This window comes from Bidens hawaiensis, unplaced genomic scaffold, assembly GCF_021521415.1.
Source record: "Bidens hawaiensis isolate Kalapana, Puna unplaced genomic scaffold, B.hawaiensis_p1.1 tig00020713_1, whole genome shotgun sequence".
NCBI classification, from domain to species: Eukaryota; Viridiplantae; Streptophyta; class Magnoliopsida; order Asterales; family Asteraceae; genus Bidens; species Bidens hawaiensis.
This window is the reverse complement of record NW_027493185.1, coordinates 196,336-202,335: the sequence shown is the minus strand read 5'-3', so window position 1 is coordinate 202,335 and position 6,000 is coordinate 196,336. Positions and strand designations below refer to the sequence as shown.

The 6,000-nt window shown below is 34.4% G+C and overlaps 1 pseudogene across 1 annotated transcript; it reads right to left on the bottom strand.

The window, feature by feature from the left end:
• Positions 1–639: 639 nt before the first annotated feature.
• Positions 640–2,754, bottom strand: LOC143561580 (mitotic spindle checkpoint protein MAD2-like; annotated as a pseudogene). The gene is made up of 6 exons (XR_013140331.1): positions 2,682–2,754; positions 2,570–2,585; positions 1,979–2,109; positions 1,576–1,878; positions 1,360–1,481; positions 640–790 (listed from the first exon to the last, which is right to left on the bottom strand). The product of XR_013140331.1 is annotated as a mitotic spindle checkpoint protein MAD2-like (transcript).
• Positions 2,755–6,000: the final 3,246 nt, after the last annotated feature.

The following is a 6,000-nucleotide window of genomic DNA, read 5'->3' as shown; positions in this document are numbered from 1 at the left end:
TTATAAATTTTCTCAAATATAATTATTTTTCCTCACAAATTTTCTCAATATTGTTTGATGCACTTAATCAAGAAAGAGGATTGTCTGCAGCTGATACCATGGAGTATGTTTTGTATATATATTTGCAAGTGATCAGAGTAACAATTATGGTGGTAGGGTTATTTCGGTCAAACTGGGAGATTACACACGAAGAATTGCCTCTACCAAACTATACTCTTCATGTTGATGAAGGTAACAAAATCATTTGTGGCTGGATTTGTTGTAACCGAGTCGTTGATTTTCAACTTTCAGGGCTGATAATGATCAAAGTTTGCCTGTTTGAGGGAGCGGATCATGCGGCCTGTCCATACATACGTAAGACAAGATATCCTCCACAGAAGATTTTTGTCTCACAGAGGTTGAATTTGCATGAGAAAATTTAATAGCTACCGAAGATGTTATTTTACTGTGCATATTTTCTTGAATAATAAGTTGATGGCACATTTTATATTCCATTTATTGCTTTTAACTGCAGAAGCTGCCCTTAAATCACACTAAATTACCTTAATGCCCTTTGCATTTTGTGAACAGTATATAATTGTAACCCAAGGAGTAGTAAAAAATTATGAAAGGAAAGAGAACACAAATTTTCAGAGCTTACAGAAAAAGTGAATCAAAATGATTCACATTAGTGAGTTTTTGAGGACCAACAAATCAACAACAGCAACAAAGGTTTTAGAGGTAAACTCGTGTTTTACTTCTCATCCCAGTCATCATTCTTGTAAGACACCAAAGTGTCAACCTTGTGTATCTGCATCAAGAAAACAACAATGCATGCCTTGTTACATTTGCAGTGCATGAAACCATCAACATGCGGTGACACATGCTTAGTTCTAACTTCTAATAGCTGAAATCTTCCAAAATTCAAGTTGATTATACTTAATGCAGTACCATTATATATGTTTAACTCCCTACATTGAGAAACATGTTCCATGATGATGTGGCTAAAACACCCTCACAAAATAGCATTTTGATACTATTATCAGATAAAATAACAACTTCAAATTGTTCTATTAAAAAAAACAACTTAATTATTAAGAGTGTTCCATATTCGTTTTGATACGTTAACTCGTTAAACCTAGAACGAAACCTAACCAAATTAATATTAACCACATCATGAACTTATTTCTCACAAATTGTATAAACAAAAATAGCATTTTGATACTATAAACAACTTCAAACTGTTCTATTTAAAACAACTTATTTCCCACTAACCGAATAAACAATCCCACACCCACACCCTCACAAAAATAGTTATACTAAGCAATCCAATGCACCTATGTGAAGCCATAAGATAAACGAACGGAATATCAATGTTACCTTAGTATCGAAAGAATGCAATTTCACCATTTGGGGATTTGCTATCAGTTTTGGATCACTCTCTGTCCAAGTGAAAGGCACTGCAACATCCATATCAGTATATGCCAACACATCAAATATACCTGCAAATGATCCAAAATTAACAAAAAGGTTAAATACCCATTCAACAGCAAACAGACCCTGTTAATATCCAAAAACATGTTAATTAATCCATACAGGGTTCATCAAGGCATGGCAGGTATGTGATGCTGGATGCAATCTGTCTCATGATAGCTTGAATCTCCCTCATGATTTCCTTATCACTCTTCTCTCTTAAAACTCTATAAATCAACAAACATCAAATCTATAATAGCAACAAATCTGAGATATTAAAAAGAAGGTTATTAACAATATCTTACCCTGTTTCAACAACTTCTTTATCAGTCTCTATACTAAAATTCCACCTTTCAAGTACTTCATTGGTGGCCTTGCTCATAATCACAAGAACAATCCTTTGTAGCTTCCCAGCTTCCAGCCATTCTTTATATAATCATAATAAGCCAATCACATAAGCAAAATGCAACAAAAACATTACCTAAATCCCAATAACATTTATGCATCAACAATATTGAAAGTTTACCAGACAGCTGAGTGGTCAAATTTGCAATGAAGGTCTTAACACCCTCATCTTCTGAAAGCAACAATGGAAGCCCATATTTCTTCACTCTTCCAAAGCTTTCGGCAGGATAAACGCCACGATTGTACAGAATACTACATTACATCATCAATTTCCCCCAATTAATATTAATGTTTTCCAGTCACACCCTAGAAGGCTTAAAAACTAGGGGTGTGCATGAAACCGAAAAACCGATCCCAGACCAACAAAAAACTAAAAATACCAAGCAGAGAACACCGAGCTGAAACAAAAACCAACGGTTTGGTTTTATGTTTTAAAAAAAACCGAACTTACACTCAGTTTTGGTTTTGGTTTTGGTTTTGCATATTATAAAAAATCAAAAGAACCGAACCAAGCCGAACAGATTTTCAATTTTTATTTTATCCTAAATGTGTAATAATCAAGTAATTATTAATCAACAAACTGATTTAGGCCCAAATTCATTGTTTTGAGCCAATATTTTTGAGCCAAACGGTTTAAAAAAATTCAAAACCGAACCGAGCACACCCTACCAAAAACATTCAATCATAAAACGAAAACCGCTAGAGGTGTTACCTGTTCGCTGCGTAACCTGAAATAGGGTTGTATAAATAAAAAAATATTAGTATCAAACAGACTCAAACAGGCCACCAATTTAACGAACAAAGAGAGAGAAGGAATAATTTACCGAAAAACTCGCTGACGATGGCTGTGGATCCACGGAGAGTGATGATGTCTTTGGTGGCAGTTTTTGAAGCCATTTCTGCAGTTTTTGAAGCCGTTTCTGTGGGGAATTTGATCGAACAGGTAGTGTGCACCGTTAAAAATAGGGCTGGCTAGGGTTTTGATGGATAAAAAGGAGAGTAACGGCTACTTTTTGCATTTGATCTTTTTGGCTCCAATAAAATAATAAAAAGAGTTGGTGCGGACTTAACGGTTTAATAAGTGGGCCCTACCCATGGAGATTCAAAGCCCATTTCTTAATTTTCTTTATCTTGTTTTCTTATTATTATTTAAATATTTTGGTGGCTATTTAAATAATCGAGGACTTTCTTTTTGTGTTTAGGTAATCGCGCTTTTCAATTTAGAGAGCTTTGTTGCCCCACTCTGGCCAAGCATGTTGTCTTAACCGGCGGGCTCACACCGATTTCGAGTTTGGTTTGGGCGTTTCCTAGGAAACCATACAGTCGGATGCCACTTGACAGTCGTTGTGCCACTACTCTAGCGTAGCACACGGTGGGACGAAAACCTGAGTAGGCTCGGGGCCTGAACTGACAACCTCGCAAGGCCTAGCTCAAATCTTTCATTGCTAATATCCACCAAAAAGTAACACAGGTGGGAATCGAACTTTGATCTCTACTAGAAAACCCAAGTCTTCCTATCACTAGACCACAAGTGGTGGGGGATAAATAATTGGCATCTTGTTTGAATCTTTACTTAGTATACTCACTGATAAATCCATTGTTTACAGGAAAAGAATGGTATTAAACAAACTGATCAATGAAATTACCAGGATAAGCAGGTTTTTCTTCATAGCAATGTTGAGTTGTGTTTAGAGGTGAAAATCATTACTGGTTAACCAAATCGAAACCATAACCGAAACTGGTAAATAACAGGTATGGAACAAACTGATTCCAAAAACCAGCTCGGTTTTGGACCTCTAGGTCATATGAGCGATTTGACGGGCTTGGTGTGTTTGTCCCCATAATTCCATAAATCGTGTCCTCTTCATAATGGCCCAAATTGTCAATTTAAACATTCAAGAAAAAAGCAATTTTTATTGACTAATTTATTGGGTACATTTATGATTTACCTATTGTGGTGATTTTTATAGTATATTTATCAATGAATCAATATATTCACATATGTTAACGTCATGTTACATCTCCCTCTTAACGCACAAAGAGATGTACTTCTTTCGACTTCTCTCAAAACTAGCAGAGGCCACCATATTCAACATAACTTTCTAACTAACTTGGTACTATGCTAGTGATCACCATTTACAAACACGTGTTTTCTTTTCTAAACACTGTTTGGCCTTTTGATATTGATTTATCTTTGATTTCTCAATATAATTATATACATTAATATTTTATATTTTATATTGTCTTACTTCCTTCGGGCAACTTCTTTTATACCAGATTTTTTATAAAGAAAAATCCCCAAAACAAACATTTGACTTTCAAAAAAATCCAAATATTGAAGTTTAATTATGTCCCCTAAACTTGTATTAGGTATCATGCGCTTGCTTCTTGTGTAGTTGATACCTTAGAGCATTCTTATCTTTAAACCAAAAATTACATTAAAGATCACTTTATTTTCTCTCTCTATTTCAATTAAATAATACTTTTTATACCTTTTATCATTATTTTTTCTCTTTCCTTCACTCACAACCACTTTCAAAATATATTAAAAAATTATAGGGGATGAACAGTAACTTTTCAAATATACAGAAAAATCACTACTTTTTCTAAAATATAAAAACTCTTCGCTCACAACACCCTGAATTACTCTCTAAATTATAAAAACACCTCTCACATAATATAAAGGGTTGGATGAGAATGCTCTTACTACCCATAGCTAGGCACTTATCTTTCTTTATATTTATTAGGCCTTATCACTGGTAATGACCCAAGTCCAACCACTCCCTAACACAATGCAATGAGATCTATACTTATCTTTCTTTATATTTATTAGGCCTTATCACTGGTAATGACCAAAGTCCAACCACTCCCTAACACAATGCAATGAGATCTATACGTGCCCTTAAATCTTGTTAACATCCTTATTGTTGAGTAGATTGATTGAAAGTTTAAGACCTTGACAAAATAGAGACTAAAAATAAGAAAAAACCAAACAATAAAACTCCAAACTCCAAAATATGACTAAGATGCTAAAGTCACATGCAAATCAATTCTCTGAGGTTGAATTGGCAGTGAACAACGATGACAATTGTGAATGTTGGTACGACGCTTGTCAAGCTCGGGCTTTGGTCCCGTGTGAGCCATGTCTTACCTCTATAAGATAGTAGAGCATTCTCATCTAACCCCTCGTTTAATGTAAAGGGTGTTTTTATAATTTAGAGAGTGATTCAAGGTGTTGTGAGTGAAGAGTTTTTATATTTTAAAAAAAAGTAGTGATTTTTCTGTATATTTGAAAAGCTACTATTCACCCCCTATAATTTTTTAATATATTTTGAAAGTGGTTGTGAGTTAAGGAAAGAGAAAGTTAATAATAAAAGATATAAAAAGTATTATTTAATTGAAATAGAGAGATAAAATATAGTGAGTTTTAATGTAATTTTTGATTTAAGAATAAAAGGTAGGATGAGAATGCTCTTATCTAGCCTACAAAAAGATATAAACCTGTTAGAAGGGGTTTCTGAACCACCCTCTAACGGTGAACATTAGTACGGGATATGACATTGTATAAAAAAACACTGTGTATGTAATATTTAAAGAGAGTATAAGAAGGTGGTGGTATAACATGTATATTAGCAAAGAGTGTGCATGAGTACGGTTGGGGGGGGGGGTGTGGAATTCTAAAATCCAAGGCCCCTTTGAAGTAAGGGTTAGCCTTATTTGGCCTACGCCCAAATGATATGCTCGGAAGCTGTATCGTCGTTACTTGGTTCAAAGCTCCCATGACTGGAGTAGTAAAATGAAGAGAGGCAGCTTAAATTAAAATTAAGGTAAAGTAAATATTTAAGACACTTTAGTTGGCTTATTTCGAATGATTAACCTTATTTACACAAATCTAAACTTTGTTACAACTACTTCATTAGTTGTACTTTTATATACATACTTTGTCAAGACAACATAGTCTGGTTAGAGTGGGGCATCGGGACTTTTCAAATTTGAAGAGTGTAGTAACCTAAATACAAAAAAATCGTCTTTCTAAGAAAAGAACCAACTAAAAAACCTAGACAATAACCTTCCACTTTATTTGACATTTCCCAATAGACATTTCAAGTTTTCCAAAATTATAGCACACGGCAGAGAAAGAAA